The following is an 18,434-nucleotide window of genomic DNA, read 5'->3' as shown; positions in this document are numbered from 1 at the left end:
CTGAAAAATTGGGGTGTGCGTGTTATTCTACAGGTATAGATGAGATGATAAAATATTATCCAGGAAGTCCAGTTTGAGTAATACATGTATTCATTTTTAACAACACATCAAATCAATGTTTTTACAGATGGTGTCTGTCTTTAAAGCTTATTCTTATCACACAGATGTTTGTTCATGTTTGCATGTTTCCAGTAAGTTTGGTTTTAATCAGTTGTATGATGCTATAAAAATGGGGTGAAACGTTATGATTGACAGCCGAGACCGACTCATGATTGGTAGATCGGTGTGTCACCATCGCTACTGTGCAAGATGTACAAGATGGCCTTTCTGGATAGTAGGAGGAAGTGGCGACGCACCGTCAATCGTTACATACAGCTAACGGTCTGAACACTGACTTACAAGTCACCCCGCCTTAGATTTAACTGATGATGTATAATGTAATTTAGTGAAATGTATAGTTTCACCCACAACCATAAAAATGCACTAAACCAACTGTGGTGCAGCTCCGGCCGCGTGCGTAAGGTCATGTGAGGCCAACAGAAGTCCTACCTGCTCACCGGCTGTCAGAGCATTCCTGTTTGGAGCCACAGCCCAGTGTCCTCCACCTGTTAGAAAGAGACATACAGTAATGATAAACATGATGACCGTATGCACTCAGTTTAATTCAGTTATAGGTTTCAGTACTGAGCAGGGGCAAATCCAGGGGTGGGAACAGGGGGGGCTCTGGTCCTAACCGAAGTCTTTTTCCCCCTAAATACTCGTCACTTACTAACAATACGAACACTAAATATGACAGTCTGTTAAGAACTTTTATTTATAAGTTTTGTTGAAGTACACAATGTGCTTGAACAAGGCCCAATTTTAAAAATATGTTCAATAATGTGTTGTTTTGCTCAAAGCTATTGAGCTAACGGTAAACAAGGAATGAATTAAATATGCACCATACTGAGTCAGGAATTGTGTATGGATGTTGGACATATAATTGGCCCCTCTGTGTAAATTGTGGCCCCTTCATGGCCCCTGACTTAGAAATAACCCTAGATCTACCACTGCCACTCAGTGCTAGTGGGGCTGTTGAACAGGACTGTAAAATACTTTTTATATTACGTTGAGAAGTGGTGGAGCAGGATGTGAAAACAGCCTCCAATCCGTTTAATTCCCCCCTTTGATTGACAGCACATCAAAGTGAATAACCCATTGAAAGCTCCAATTGTTCCTGTGGATCTTGGAAGCTTTCTTTTCTTTTTCTTCCTCTGGTGGGGCAACAATCTGCCAAGATGCGTGTAATCAAGCAGCCAATAAATAAACCAGAATAGCACGACAAGAATGTTCACACAGTTAACGTGGATCCCACAGAGCGCCAACAGCTCCGTCAACCCCAGTGGGATCCGGGAGAGGCGGCAACGGGGAAATGGCCACATTCCAGTTAATCGAAGAAGACTTGATTTCTTGCGTCTCGGAGCTGAAAGCCTATTACGCAACCACGTGGATCCAACGTTTGAAGCTGGCGCAGAGTGATGTCAGTCAATTAAAGAGAGGAAACAATGGAGGGCACTGCAAGCTAGAGTCAGGCCTGCTTGCATAGGTGGGAACTTAATTGTTTGAGGGTTTTGCAAGCCATCTGATTTTACTATCTTGCACAAGCAAACATCAAAAACACATCAAGACCAAAGACACCCGCACTCTCAACATGCATGTTTTTATGTTCCTTGGAAGACTGCAGCGGATATAAATCTGTCAATACGCCCAGAGACTGAGATGAATTAAGATGTAGAGTGCATCCTGGTTTCATATCAGAGCAGCCTAACTGAATGGGACCGCAAAAAACCTATATTTCCTGATGTATAGTAAGTATTTTATTAAGTTGCTGAGTCACTGAGGAAACAACTCTGGATTGCATGGTTTAATAGATCATGTAAACATAATTCTTTCCCATGTGATAAGAGGACTTGGACTACGAAACCGTTCCAGGGAAATGACGCGGACATAAAGTCATGCTGGTGCTCTCAGCTACTTTAATGACGGCATCTGTCGCTAGAAGGAGCCAACAACAACAGCAATAACCTCAAATTTTATTATATTTTTATACATTACTATGTACTTTTATTGTACTGAAAGCATCTTTGCTAGCCTTCAGGGCAAGGAGGAGTGTTCTCCTGCTTTGTCAATACTTACAAGAAAGGACAGATTTGTGTCTTTTTTGGCATCGTATACATCCCGTTCTCCCTGAGTGATGGATTTAGTGTATAATCTGTTCCAGGATACAGACAACAAGGCCATAACCCAGTGGAAGAATTTGCAGCCGTGTCCATGTCCATTCATCCAGACCAGTGCCCATTCTCGACAGTTTTACTTTGGTCTTTTTCAGCCCTGTTTTGATCCATGTACGCACGCTGCTGAAGGCAGAGTGAGAGGATTCCAACCAGGAGAACCCAAGACCTCATCCCACTTAGATTGTTAGTACAGGGACACTGTGTACCCAAACATTACAAATCTCGCATTACAACACAACAATCTTATTCTGGTACTTTGGCCCAGGCCACCCTTGGCAGGGAATTTCTCATTTGCGTATGTGATGTGTTTAAGACCTTAGTGATTGTGATGCACACTTTCTGACGATTTCATAGAAATAAATCATTTACTTTCTTGAACATAGTGTATGAATAGTCAAGAAATAGCTGTGTGTAGAGTGTATCCTGGTTTCATATCAGAGCGTTTGTGGGGCAAAAATAGAACCTGAGGTTTAAATCCTGCCTCCTTTATTTCCTCCGTACACGCGCCAAACGTGAAGTGGGCATGATTGTCACTTTAGTATTGTGGTCGAGCCGTCTCACACAAGTGCATTGACAGAAAACATGAATGCAAAAGCCAAAACACAATCTGCAAAAGCTACACAAGGCAAACATGACAACAGAAGTGAACGACAACAGATGTAGACAATAACAAGCAGTGGTACTGGTCACTGCAGCAAGTTTTGAAATGTGGATATATGTCATAAAAGGTTTTTAAATCATTGTTTGCAATAAATTGAATTTAAAAAACAAACACCTGATCAAGCCAACCGCTGTTTAAATGTGATGTTTGTCTACTTTAGGTGTCACGTACAGGTACTTGGAGCATCCACAAAGGAAGTACGCTCCTTCCCATATGAAGGATGCAGCAAGAGATTGTTCCAGTCAGACACATCAGCAGAAATCTCTCCTGAGTGTTCAGGTGAGGAGTGGCGCCGGGTTAGAGCAGGCCGAGCAGGACATCATGTATAAATTCCACTGTGCAGAATCTTTTACAGCACAATCGTCACCAAACGTTCTCAAACCTTATTGGTTTTGTCCAGTTGACATCTTCTTCGCTGTCTTCTCTGTGTATGGCTCCTCTTTTTGATCCTGACATATTTGTATTCTTTTTGTGTTGTTTTTTCAGTTTCGCATCCGTCTCTTGCTGGAAAAATCATCAATGCGCGCACTCGCTTGCCGATCCTTCAGAGGATCGCCTGCTGTATTCCCACATGAGGTCACTTCGACATTATCGGACAGTTTTTACGGGTGGGCTGGCAGGAGAAACTCCAGAGAATGTCTGTCATACATTTGCATTCTCACATACAGCCCCTCCCCATAATTTCATGAAATTACCTGGAGTTCAGTTTATGTCTGAAAGCTGCTTTAATGTAGATGTAAATTTTGTTTATACTTTTAAAATGAAACCTTCATACGTACCTTAAACCTGAGGTCCTCTTAAGAGTTTGGGCTTTAGTGCTTTACAGCTTGAGTTTAGTCAAGGGACAGAAATATTTAACATCAACTAGAATCAAAAAGCTTAACAAAACCTGCATTCCTGCTTCTACAGTGACACAGGTAGGTCTACGAATGAGGAAGAGGCAGAACTTCTGGACGAGGGCGGATGAAGAGCATAGATAATCTGGCCGACGGGAGAAGAGAAGTGGCTGCATGCATGAAGTGGTTAGAGAAAGATGTACAGGAAGGAGAAGACTCAGGTGAATGGCAAAGGTAGGAAAGTCAGAGGGCACCTGGTCGACTGGTCGGACAAGACTAGGTCTGGAAAGTTTCTTTTAAACGTAGGGTCTTGACCAAGGTGGTGAAGTTGAAGGGAAAGAAAGGGCGATAGTGCAGGTGTCACCACGACATTGATGAATCGTATACTGTACTGTACAAAGATTATGTGATCTTGCTGGAAATATGCTGGTCCAAGTAATGTGCTACTGAAAGAGAAAATGTAAAAGTACAGCAACTAAGGAAAAGTTATTCAGTTTCAGAACTTTTTTAAATCCCAGAGGGGCAATTCGTCACACCGTCTGACCCGCTCATGTCAATAAGTAAGAATAAATAAATTAGTAGCCACAATCTGACATCAACATACCAGTTACCAGGACACACATTTTATGACATCAACTTTAAGCATTTAGTAGCCTGATAGCAGAAGGAATGAAGGAATTCGAAAAATTATTTATTTTACGAGGTGGCCTGAGGGCATGACATAAAATTCCCTCGAGAGTATACAATTATGATGTTTAATGATTCCTTCTACTTTGTGGACCACCCTAGTCTTTTTTGCTGGACTCCAATGATCTTGGAGCAAACCAAATATGATATAATGGGTTTTTGTCCTTCACAGAAAACTCATTTAACCAACACCAGAACTAAAATGTTAAAATACACGAAAAATGTTCAATGACATAAGACAAATGTTATTTTGAGAAGAGTTTTAAGCCATAATAGTTGCTCATATCATAGCTGGAATTAAAATATATACAAGATGGCCTCTCTGCAACAACTACACCCCCCCTGCCATTCTCTCCAATGACACATTGAGGAAACACATCACTTCCTCATCACGGTTCACAGCCGGTGTCACCGAAGTGCCGCTCAATTACCAGTCTTAGTGGCCGGGGGAAGCCACCAACCGTAAAGGCGGCCACAAAAGAACCAGGTAGCATTCAACAGGAAACATCACCTCGGCCAATTACCCATGAGCTCATATGTTGCCAAAACAGCCATTAATCCGAGCGGTGAGCACACAGAGGGTTAGTGTAGCTTCCAAGGCCTCTGCCAAAGGTGAGAGCGCTCACAGGGCGAAACACAAAGGAGGACGTAGGTGATACGGCAAACAAAAGAATTGATCATTTATTATGGTTTTCTGGAACACCGGCTCAGCCTCTTAGAGCATGCCGTGAAACAGTGCAGTCTTCATTCTTTCTCTACATTTACTACCAAGCCTGCGTCTGAAAATGATAAAAATTCACTGTATTTACTTTAAACAGACTTTTCCAGAACATTCCATCGCCGTCTGTCCCGTGCACTGTTGTCATGTTGAGACCCCAATAATACAAACCAGTTACAAGAAGGAGGCCTGACATCTTGCAAACTTTCTAAAGGTATGTGTAGGATGACAAACGATGAAGGCTTACACGTGAAAAAAAAAAAAGATTACAAGTGAAACCAGACTCATTCCACACTTCAGTGCGTACAGCGCTGGAAAAATGGCAGGAACACCACTTATGTCACAGATCTAGGGAGCCACGTGTCCCGTCATCACCAGAGCCTGGAATAACATGTCATCTAGACATCCCACCAATCTCTAATGTTCACTGTCCATAGGTGATGGCTGAAAACGTTTGAGTTTGAGACATACAGTAACTGCATAGTCTGCTGTTTAAAGAATTCCCTGCAGTGTCTGAGGAACAGGTCAGGACAAAAAGGTTCAGATCCATGTAGTACTGGCATCAAACTATAGAGCCTAGAGATGACAAAAGTGTAGAGACATGCAGTTATAAAAGTCAAAAAATGTCTGAATTGTAAAGATAAATAAAAGAAAGACTTAAAAAACGATTATTATGTATGGAGTGTGGAGTATGGAGGACCAAAACTGCCAAAATTGAAAGTAAATAAAGATCTCAATAATATATAAATTAGTATATACCGAAAAAAAAAAAACTTAAATAAAACATAAAAATCTAAATCCCAGTCTGCCCCATTTGCGTGCTGAAGTGTGCTTTGGCAAGATGCTGAACCCCCGAATTGCCTTTCATAGAACAAAAAAAAATTAAATAATGTGCTGCTAATAGATGCACTGTGATGCATGTGTGTGTGAATGGGTGAAAACTGTAAAGTAAAGCGCTTTGAGTGGGCATCAAGACTAAAAAAACATTTACCATTTAGCTGTACTCTACCTGGTGAATACTATGAATATAGATATTATATTTTTTTTAATTTTTTAATGCTTCTGTTTTGGTAGCGAGTACAAAACACATGCATACACCTTTCAGAGAGACTGAAAACTACGCCGCACGCATTTTGACTCGACATAGCAGGAAAGGCGCAGGTGTAACTCATAACATTTACAATGGCTGTGTTCCATTTGCGTGTCCCAGGGAGACATGTCAGTGAAACAGCATGTGCACACTCCGAGCCTTGGAACTGATATACCTGAGTGGAACGCTGCAATCATTCATTGTTATAAACTGCACCTGGACGTTTCCTGCTGAGACGTGTTAACGTGTCTGAGTGAGAAGGACCTCAGCAGGCGATGGTGGATGTAAGGTGGTCTGGGCCTCTGCGCCGCAACAATGTGTCGGTCATCCGTGCCAATCTCGAAAAGTAGGTGTGTTCATCTGTAAGAACTTCTGTGATGAGAACGTGTGGTTTACAGTCATACATAAATAATTTGAGTCTGAAATATCCCTGCAACTATTTGGTGTATTCCCATGGAATTTTCTGCAGACGCTCATGTTCTGACAGTTCCCTGGATTTTTCATCAAGTGCAATCACAGAGTCTAAATTTCAGTTGTTTTTTTTTGATCTGTGACCAAACAGCAGGACCAAGGGTATTCCTGGTATCGGTTACTTTTGCTGATCAGAAAATGCTGTTAACATGGTAGATATTTTCTGCTTCTCAGCATATTTCCATTGACACGTGAGCATGTTGACAGCAGCATTAACCTAATAGACTGGCAGTGGATGTAGATGCTAATGCCGTGTTCACATTAATGCAGATATTTTGAAAAAGTTTGTCCTCTGCAAATAGCCTTTTAAATTAAGTCACTAAAACAAAGATTTTAATATCTCTTTACATCTTTTCTTACAACACTCCACTGTGTTCTAAGTGAGGCGTGTACAATGTTTTGTCATTGTCAGTTGTAATAATTCATTTTTCTTTGCCTTTTTACCGTGTCTGCTGTGTCAGTCCTCCTTCCTGGTCTGATCAAAAGGGGTGGTGGAGGGTGGAGCCTGATTAAATACAGAGGGCCACTAAATGGACCAGACCAAAAGCTGCATTAGAATGGGGGGGATGATGCTGTTTTTTAGTGTGGTTTTCAAGTTATTCCCAATTTTTTTGACACTAGAATGGTTTGATCAGCCAGGATATAAAATTCTCCATGTTTTTGAGTAGAGTTTTGTTTGTGGCGTCACCTGATGAGGCTGCTGTTCAACAGGCAACACAGCATGTCTTAAAGGAGCAGTCCCCAATTTCAACTGTTCCACCCATTAATAATACATTTTTTATTTGTGTAGCACTTTTCAAAACAAGTAACAAAGTGTTTTACAACAAACAATACAAAACTCATAAATAATATTAATAATAAAAATAACACTGATAGCCAGGGTATGATAAAAGCTTTTTTATAAAGATGTGTCGCAAGAACCCTAAAATAAACAGGCAGCCAGTGCAAGGATGCTTAAACGGGAGTTTGCAGTAGTAAATGCGAGAGAAAATAAGGCCGTGGAATTTTTTTTTAAGTCTGTATGTGAGATTAAAGATTTAACCTTGGTTTTATTTCTTTAATGATAAAACATGATTACACAACCTTCTTAATGTGGGGTACTGAGCACAGGTTTCTGGCTGAGAACTTGGTTAATGGTGCTAGTTCACAGGCATTGTGGGTTTTCCTGTCTTCTCCCAACCCAACCCAAGCCTGATGCAGTCAATGGAAACAGGAGCACTGACTTTGACAGGGTGAACACTGACTTTGTTTGTTTCTCAACCAGTTGTTCCATTGCACGTCAAGCTGAATTATTAGACTGTGTGGCCACTCTGTGGCTAACTTGGAGCAGATATGCTCACTTGCAAGTAGGCCTTTCTGCTCTGGCCTCACATTTTGAGACAAAATAAAGCCATGAAAATGAATCAGATTAATTTTGTGAAATCATTTATTTCCATTGTTTTCAATCGCTGCAGAGGTAGCTTCTTTGTATAAATAAAAATTATGCAGCACTCCCAGATCTACAAGTGCTCACAGCCATTATGATTCAATACTTGAGGACCTGTTTGGGTGTGTTCGCTGCATCAGGTCCTCTGGTGCCAGCAATTAATTATCTGGACAACCAGCCAAACCAATGCAATTCAGATGTTCTAAACTGTGCAGGGCTACGAACGTAAAAAATCCTCTTAATATGTCCAAGTCTTACCTTTCATTAAACAGAGTTCAATAGCTTGTTTACACCAGGCCGGCGTGTCCACCCAACAAACAACACCACAGGACTGTAGGTTTGCCAGAGAGCCAGATAAATGTTTGTTTACTCTGAGCAAGTCATTGGTGGGGAATGCAAGCTGTTTGGGGCTGAACGCTGCCGATACTGTGTGTGTGTTCATGGCCACACACATATACAAACACTGTTTGATTGGCTGCATGTAAAGTGTATACATTGTTACTTAGGGCCAAACAGTATTTACAGCAAACACGTGTAAGCACTTGAGGGGCCACTGTGTGTAAACTCAGTATGCAAACCAATTTAGCATAATAAATATGAAATGGTGACATGTTTATGCAAATGTAATTAGCAAACTAATGGGCTTTCACGTCAACAGATATTGATTGAAAACATCTGCTTGTTGTGTGAGATCATCACATTCCTCAGGAAAGGTTGCATTACAACACCCGAAGTCTAATCAGGCCCAGTAAGCCGTGTTCTGCCAAGTCAGAAACAAAATAACGCACGTTATAGAAAATAATAGCTCGTCACTCTATCACTTATTTTCATAGAAACTCTGTGATCAGCGAGATCAGTGTCCAAACTCACCAGTCACTTAAACGTCATTCTATAAACACTGCGTCGCACTGTAAACATAATGTATATTGCAGCATATGTGATCAATTTAACCGTGGCCAGATGCCTGGGCACATTCCTATAATAGCAAATTTTAAACCCGAAAATGTATAAGTCTATTTGAGTGGGAAGCGAATTGATCTGCGCTTATGTTAAGAGAAAAATCAAAGTCGTCGCTTTTTAATCGTTCTGCCAAATATGCTTTTAAAGCTCTGTCAAAGCAGCCTCACTGTCTGTTTAATACAAAGCTGCTGCAAGGGACATATTTCAAGGAAGCAAATATTTCTATGATGGATTTTGCTTTGTATCAAACAGATTTACATTTCACAACTTAAACCAAGGGTTGGTGAGTTGTCTCTGACACGCTTCAACGCTTTTTTATCTTATTTGTTGAAATCCTCCTCACGTTCCGATAGTCATCAATGAATGAAGTCGTCTGACTCAAGGCTTTGGACATGGGGAGCCTATAGTCACTGTGGTTGTTGGTTCAATTCAAGAAGAAGCGCTGGAAGTTGTTGGAAAGGGATCACTTGCAATGGCTTATGGGATGATTAGTTTCTTGACTGTTAGAATAATTATGTACACAGCTTTCTATCTTTGCCTTTTTGTTGTCTGTTTTATCCGATAGTCAGGATTCATCTTGTTGATGGACATCCTGGTGCCGGACTTAAAACTCTTTTTATATGGATTTTCTGACACCTGAATGGAGAAAGTGAATGGGGAATTTACTTCCGGAACCAGAGCCGTTGTAAAAGTGGGCAGGTCACTGTTACGCTCTAATTGCTTACATGACGGAGGCGGCGTTAAGGACGTACACTACAATCAGTTGCCATGGGGAGATTGGAATGCTCAGGCATTTGGGGAGTGATCACTAAGGCAACATGCTTCTGTCAACGAAAATGAAGTGTCATAATGCAGTCTGACACAATGTAAATCCTAACAGTTAAAACTCCAAGTGCAAATCGTTTTCCTCTTCACATCACAGGGTTTCATTTTGTAGTAAATATTCCAAATAGTTGGGACAACTTTCTGAGAAATGCTATCCTCATGAAGTGTTGACTGATCCATCAACAAAAAAACATTTTCATGTCCCAGCTATCCAGCTGCACTGGCAACATTTCAGAGACTCAAGTTTTCGTTTTATGGCCGGTGATGATCAGTGGCTGGAACCTGACAACAAAAATACTGTCAGATTTATTCACAAACTTACAAAGTCTTTTCGGAATAATCTGTCTCTGGTTAACCTGACTGATTAGAGAGTGAATGGAGCTGACAATATTGATCTTCTCATGTAATCTCTGCAGGCCGACCCGATCTGTTTCCCAAACTAAACAGGCTCCCGTCATCTACTGTGCATATATGTAAAGCAACATTATTCCATATCTGAGCCTTTGAAGTCAAAGCAAATACTTGGCACAGGTATGAATGTGAAGGTCGGGGAAAAACGCTGCGCACTGAGCGAAAGGTTAAGAGACTAGAAAGCATCTCGGCCGGAGCGCGGATTACGTCTCATGAAGTCAATCCCTTTAAGCCATGTCACAAACCCAGCAAAGTATTAGACAGATTCCGCTGCAAGAATTCATCATGACATCTTAAAACCATTTTGCGCAAAGCAGCAGAATAATATCATTACCGTTTGCGGAGGTGTTGCTTCAAATGCCAGATCTGTCTGTAACTTTATCTCCGGGGCTTTTTGATGCTCCATTCCAAATATTTCTTTCCTCAATTCAGAACATCACATCTGACCCCCTGAATTGGAGGTCAGTGCCCATAATAGGCCCCAGAAGACCACTGCTCGTCCTTGGAATAATTTGGATGTGAGAAGCTTTAATTGCATACTTTTACACAGCAGCAGTGATTAAAAACTCAATTCTGTAAATAGTTAAAAGAACATAAAGATCATTAAACCTCATTGAGACATACCTGTGTGGTTGCAGGAGCCTCAGAACAGACGCTGGAGTGCAGATTATCTCTAGTTTGACGACATTACTCTCCCTCACTTTCCTGCTGATGATTTCCTGAACATCCGTACTGGACTGCAGTTGTCTTGTTTCCTTTGCTTCAGTATATCACCCTGCTCGTGATCATGGGAGTCATTCATCCCCCCCCCCCTGATGTTTTTACTTGACTGGGCAGGTGGCATTCTCTCACTAACATACACTCCACGTGTAGGTTAATGCTGAACTTGACATGTAAAGCAGAAGACATGATAGTAATAAGCCGTCATCTATTCCAATAACCTCAGGGCTATTATACAGATGAATTTGAGTACAGATATTACACAGCACAATAATGCTACTGTGTGCCTCCATCCTGCCAGCATCCTGGAAGCACTCCCTGCTTTCAATGGGACAATGCAGATCACTTCACTTTGAATTTACGATACGTCAGGACGGTGGAAGGGAGATGTAGCTCCTGGCACATGCGTCTGCTCTTGCAGTCGGAAATTTACATGCGAGATATGAACAAACCTGACAGCAGCACTCACAATACCATGTAGAGTAACAAAAGCACAAGTGCAGGATCACAACAGATGTTTTACATCTGGACTGACTTCTGCAAAATCTAAACGCAATACTTATTATTTCAATTACTCGTGTCTTACAATGTAATTAGACTTTGTAGGAAAACCCATAAGCTGCATTTCAGCAGCCCAAATGATGTGGGATACACGTGCCAGTTCAGTTTACTGGAACTCTAATTGGATACATGTGGAATGATGTGTCCAAGTGCTAATTCACGAGAAAGCTAGCAACATGCAGCCAGTCTGTGTGGCATTCAGCTGCGTGAACTGTCCGTGAGAGGTGACACAGAGGGCGTCAAACCCACAAACACTTAACCACAGTTTCACTAGCTAGATGAAGGTTACCACCTGTATGCAGTTAATCTTCATCAGGCTTAAGCCTTAATTAAGGAATTAATGTGTGTGTTAATTTAGACTCATATATTGTGATTAGTTACTTGTGAGTGTTAATTAATGTGAGTAGTTGCACGTGAATTTTAATTGAGTCTTGATTAATGTGAGTAGCAACACATATGAGTCTTAATTAATGTAATTACTAACATGTGAGTCTTAATTTATGTAATTACTAAAATATGAGTCTTAATTCAGTTGAGTAGTAACATTTAGGCTAAAAACATGGTGTAAATGACAGTATCAAGTTATTTAATTACATTTATTTCTGTTGTTTTATTACTTTTGAAGAAGGAATTCCATTTACTTCTATTGGATTGGATTATGCTGAAACACTGTTTACACCTGAGACTCCAGAAGTGTTTAGTGGACTCAAACACTTCACCCACCCCTCCATCGGCATAGTGGTGAGCAGATAATGAGTGAATTTTCATTTTTCTGTGAACTATCCCTTTAAGCCTATCAGCCAAGTCACCTACATTCAGAAGTTTGTTCACTTAATAATTGGATTTTTGCGCAATTTGACGTCCATCCCATCCAGACATATTGATCATCATTAATCATCCTAAATGTACTTTGGCTACGTAAACCCATGACCCATACATCAGTAGCAGCATGTTGTTTGCATTAGTCTCACACAGACTAATGCAAAGGACTTAGAGGAAAAAAGAGAGGAAACATCAACACACGTGAGTGTTAAGTGAATGAGTGTGTCTTGAGGGAAACCAAAGCGGGTGTTATCCGAGGAAGATAACAGGACACAGTGTGTAGGACTTTTTGGCGCAGAGCGGCTCAGACGTCGCACCAGGTGGGTCTGAACACTACAGGACAAGAGAGCTGTTAAAACTCAGCCGTGGAATACACACGATGATGAAAATTAGCAGGTCAGCTCGCAGGTCAAGTTGACCAACAGGCCAAATAGATTCTGATTATCAAGATCAGTTCGGAAAGGAGCTCTTTGAAATACGAGCACGGCACTCAACCTAAGCCCCGACAACCGATTATATGGCCAAACTATTTAAATGATTTGTCTCCTGCCGTTTCAATGATCTGCCTCCCAGTGAAACCCAACACTGACTGGCTGCATGCTTCTATCCACCGGGTCCAACACGACCAGTGGCCTGTTGTCAAACATACAGTGTCTTCAGTAAAACAACTGACGGTGATTTACCTCAGTGAGATATGAGCTATCTCCCAGAGGAGAAACACGAGGCACAGTAATACTGTTCCTTCAGCTCAGAGGAATTCACAGTAAATCACACACAGAGAGAGAGAGAGTGCTTCAACCATCGGGGGCTCTGTTGGAATCACAGGCAGACAAACACAAGCATACAGGGCAGATGGCTTGTACACACTAAACACTCAAATTCTGCACTTTCATCCGTTGATAATTAGTGTTGGATATCGTTTGGGGGTGTTTCAGATACCGGTGCTAAATCAATCTTTTTAAAACTGTTTTGGTGCTTTAACGGTGCCTAAACCGATTTTCTTTCAAAAAGCACAAAATGATGATCGAAGATTAAAAAAGCTTTTTATAGCTAAGGCAAATTGGAGGTTGAAATTGAACAGATTAACTGTTAAAAGTTAAAAGTATACTAAATATATAAATTACTGACAATAATCCATCAATTCATTTACCTTCCATTATGCTACAAAGTGTTTATTCTAATCAATGCTGCAAATCCCCTTTTTCATTACACGTGGCATATTGCACTTCTGTCCGTCCTGGGAGAGGGATCCCTCACATGTGGCTCTCTCTGAGGTTTCTACCTTCTTTTTACCCTGTTAAAAGGTTTTGTTTAGTAGTTTTTCCTTACTCTTGTTGAGGGTTAAGGGCAGAGGATGTCCCACCCTGTTAAAGCCCTATGAGACAAATTGTGATTTGATGTGTGACTATGGGCTGTACGAATAAAATTTGATTGATTGATTGATAAATAAGTGCAAAAAAAATATACAGATTAAATAAAACTGAACCAAACTACAATGGTTTATCACTAAATAACAGTGTAAATAGTGTACAGCTCCAAACTCATCATCAATTGTCCCCCCCCCCACTGCCGGCCACATCTGCTTAAAGGCGAACATGGAGCCCTTTGCTGTAAAATGTTTCCCACGTGTCGCCAGTTGCCTCATTAAGTTTGTCGTATTCCTCCCTTCCTTCTTCTTCTCTCACTTTACCGGGGGGGTCGCAAACAACAAGGGGCAGACCATCACCGACTCTACAAGCTGTTGCCCGGCTCTTGGCAATCGCTTGGACACTTGCTCCACGTCCCCATGTCGCGATCCTTTCATGTGAATTTCAGCCACGCTTTTAGCAGTTCAGCTTTAAGCATTTTGTTGTTGTGTTGACTCCAGTTTGAGCTACTAGCTATAACTCGTTCTGTGCTGCCAGAGCCATGTAGAGAGTGTGTTGCCACCACAGTTATGTGTAATGTTAACAAGGCTTGTGTGGTAATATCTATATTGCCTGGAATTAGGGCAGCTGTTTTAATGCAAAGTCTCGGCACCGAAATTTGCATTGTGACTCGGCCTGGTAGATTTCAATTCACAACCCCAATGATAGTTGCTCACTAAAAATTCAAGATTTGAACTAAATAAAGCGAAACTCATGAAATGTATTGTCATTGTGGTCTCAGATTAAGAAGGTGCCTTTCCAGTTTGTACAATAGTATGTAATCTTAAAGTGCCACCACATGTTTTACCAGCACCTGACACATTCTCAGGGGCAAGGTGGGGCCACCCTGATACCGTAACACTGGCGGGGTACACACACACACACACACACACACTCACAAAATAATACCCTGCATGCCAGTGTAGCTGGAGGTAGGGTAATTATATCACCTTTAGGATAAGAATATGGAAATGTTCAGGTCCATTATCTACATGAACAAGTGAGTGTATGCAGCCTCTCAGTGGTCATGTTGCTCTGCAGTGGAGAACACTGGCAGCTGCAATAACGTTGAGTTAGTCAAATTGACAGTGAGTAAGAACTAGGACGACTGTATTTACAAAGTAAAGGGATTGTCTTGTTCTACTGCAGAGCAGACTGACGTGGGCTCTGTCAATGAAAACATTACAGTCTGGTCTCAACAAGTAAAACAAAAATACCCTATCACAAACTTCACAGCACAAGTGCAACAGTAACTGAGATGACAACAGCTTAGAAGAATTAAATACATTTTAAACAAATGCACAATGAAATTAAGATTGCAATTTCAATGACAAAACATAAAAAAGCATTTAACTTCAGTTGAGTGGACAAAAACTAAACTTCAAACTCTAATCAGGAGGAGGAGAGAAACACAACTCAAGAGGCTGCACCTCAGACTTAGCACCGCAGTGCCTATAAATAGAGCGTCACGCTCTGCAAGTGCTTTATCTGTCGAGCAACACGCTGCTGTGGCCTTTAGTTTCCTCAATGTACAGCACTTCAGCTATCAGTCACACAAAAGCTTTGGAGCCAGTTTCCTCTTCCTCGCGTCGACTGCGCTGACCCGCTGAAGGCCAAAGGGAGTGAGGATTCTTTTATCCTGGAAAAAAGTCACACGGGTAATGTTTGTTTTTTAGTCGGGCTGTGAAGCGAGGACACTTCCTCCGAAGAGATCTTTTAAAACCCCAAAACATAAACTGTGTCATTACTCTAAATTGGGTTTTGCCCCATGCCCATAATAGTAAGCAAACAAGTTCCAAATCCACGAAAACATATGAAAACGCCGCAGCCTGAGCTCGCACCGTCGTGCCGCAATCATGTTATTAATGGAAGAAACCAGATTGTTTGGATATCATATCCCCATGATAATTAAATCCAAATGTTTTGAAAGGAAAGCTTATCCAGTACATGACTGTTGGCTGTATCACAGATGAATTGATTCAGTGTAAGTAAATAAACACACGGATAAGAGGGTTTGTACACGACTGAAAGCACACTCTAGCCTTGTTTCTCTGCAAAGCCATGGAGGCGAGTGATCGTGTTATTATGACATCAGAGTACCCTCGTGGAGCGTGAGTGAACCGAGGCAGGGAAAAAAAGAAAAGAGACATTTGACATCAGCTCTCGACATGTACACTTATAATATCACACTTTCTGCAAAACACATTGCATATCACATCACCCGTATTCCTCAAATAGCCGTCGTCTTGCACAAACAAGCAAAGCTCCGAACCGCCGCACAGGCCTCAGAGTTGGACTCACCAGCATGTGCTGCTTGGGCAGCTGCTTTCCATAAACTGTAATTGGATTCACTTGTTTTAATTTACTTCACTACTGTAGGCTCCGTCCATAACTCACTTCAGATACGTGAGCAACATTTCACGTCCAATTTCCTGTGCGGTGATTACCCAGCGGAGAGAAGCGAGTGTCCTCACACCCGCCGCCGCCCGCTCCCACAGCCACCAACGGCACACAGCCTGCCACCCCACTGGTTTTGCATGATGCAGATGTGATAGGGACTTCCTTCCTGCTGCCAGAGTCACTGTCCATGGAAGCAGCTGAGTGTCACTGGGAATAGTGATAATGACACACCCATAGAGGAGGTGAGGACGTCATCGTGTGGCAGCAAGTAGAACATCTCATCACTGAGGGAGTTTACATGCACACCAGTAGCCGGGTTTTATACTGTTCTTAACCTGTGATCATCTTTGGGATATGGTGTGTACATGGACCATATTCATTCATGCTCCTTTGTAATATTCTGTCAGTGACTTGGTGGCAAGCAATGACCCTGCTTCCCTATATCCCCCTCATCTCCTGTCATCTCCCTACTGTCAGCTACTTATTAAAGGCATCCCTCTAAAATAATAACATACAAATCATTTTCATATCACCCAGACAAACGCCCAGATTTCTTCTTCTTCTTCTTCTTCTTTATTTTGACATGCTAGACCCTGACGCTGCACCTCATTTAGCTCGACGTCATGACATGCACTGGACTTCCTGGCGTTGGCGCATAAATAGCCATGAACATTGATCTCCTCATGGTTTTTTACATTTTGGAAACATTGTGCTACAGCATTTCTTTCTTGTATCGTACAAGGTACAACACAAGACAATGAGGGTTCCAACACATTGGTTTCCAAGGAATTCAAGACCTCAGACGTGACTCCCCAGTGAAGAAAAACAGAAAGGCAAACTCCTCCACTGGCAATGGGAAAGGAGTCAATCCCCTTTTTTGTGGTTTACCCGTGTTTTGCGTATATATTTTGGCGCAGTTTTTACAGACGTATAAACAGGTGTACCTCTGTTAGCCCAATCACATACAATGTTAACAAACAGCATCTGTTTGTCGTGACACTTCCTGCCTGACTTCAAACTAAATACCTCCGGGCTGCAATGCATTCTTTCTGTTATTCCATTTTTTTTTTTCAAGCCCAAACTGGGAAAAAATAACCGTGATGATATTTTTTTCCGACTTGATAAAACTCCTCCACACCCACAGAATACTTTATAAAATATCTCTTTAAGTTGCCATTATCACAGGAGTAAGACTGTTTGCAGCTATTTTCACAGATCACCTACTAATTTACGAATATAGATCTGAACACTCTTCCACACTTTCCATAAACACTTGGTGATGTTGATGTTGGATAGCTGTAGTGTATTAGTGTAAATGGGAGACTTGCTTCCTTCACATCCAGCATACCTGTCATTTCTGTATGGACCGAGTTACTTCAGTGGTGGAGGATGAATGCAGTTTATTCCTCCAGCTCCCTGAACATTGCAGTGTTTACCATCAGTAGAATCATAGATGACGAGATGATGACAATACAATTTAACATCTCCATCAGTGTTACCACTGTACATCACCACGTTTTATTAAAATTGTTAAAATTATTAAACACATAATGTATTAAATACAGAAAAAAACAAGGAGGATTCGGTGTCCCTTCTCAAAACGGATCAACATGTTGAGCAAGAATAACGTACGTGCTTACAAGGCTGTTGCTCTCCGATATTCTCATTCTGAACAGTGCATCATACTTTTGATCTCTTGAACTCTTGTATCCGATGATGTATTACTCATAACTTCATAACAGGGAACAGCATAATCAAATTTGCGTAAAAATAGAATGACTCAGTGGTGGGCCTATATGGGCTGTTACTTCAGACAATTACCAAATTAAATGCTAGTATTTAAGTAGGGATTTATTTTTGAATTTGTCAAACGTTTAAAAACTATTACTCTAAACAGAAATATGGTGTAGGGCTGAAACCATACAGGCCCAAAATGCAGGTGCTACAGCGATGGTTACTGAGGGAGGAGGAAATGTATGAGCATGATGAGTCCCCGGTGGAAGAAACAAAAACACAAAATACTGAAAAAAACATTTAGAGGAGACTCCCCGGACTATTAAATTATCACTGTAAAACTATTTCAACCGATGCAAGTGACTCATGTCATGAGAAGGTTTACTATAAATAGTCATTTCAGTTGCTGTTGTTGACCTGCGGGACCAGTAGT

The 18,434-nt window shown here is 41.3% G+C and overlaps 1 protein-coding gene across 1 annotated transcript in view; it reads right to left on the bottom strand.

The window, feature by feature from the left end:
- Positions 1–16,328, bottom strand: part of myocd (myocardin) — a 121,382-nt gene extending 105,054 nt beyond the window's left edge. Inside the window, exons 1-2 of the mRNA XM_034569901.1 lie at positions 16,169–16,328; positions 550–605 (exon numbers count right to left, since the gene is read on the bottom strand). The gene's annotated coding sequence lies outside the window, so the exon portion shown is untranslated. The remainder of the gene's footprint in view (positions 1–549; positions 606–16,168) is intronic.
- Positions 16,329–18,434: the final 2,106 nt, after the last annotated feature.

The sequence above is a fragment of the Hippoglossus hippoglossus genome, chromosome 19 (assembly GCF_009819705.1).
Source record: "Hippoglossus hippoglossus isolate fHipHip1 chromosome 19, fHipHip1.pri, whole genome shotgun sequence".
Lineage (NCBI taxonomy): Eukaryota > Metazoa > Chordata > Actinopteri > Pleuronectiformes > Pleuronectidae > Hippoglossus > Hippoglossus hippoglossus.
Note: the sequence above shows the minus strand (reverse complement) of the source record. Positions and strands in the feature narration are given on the sequence as shown.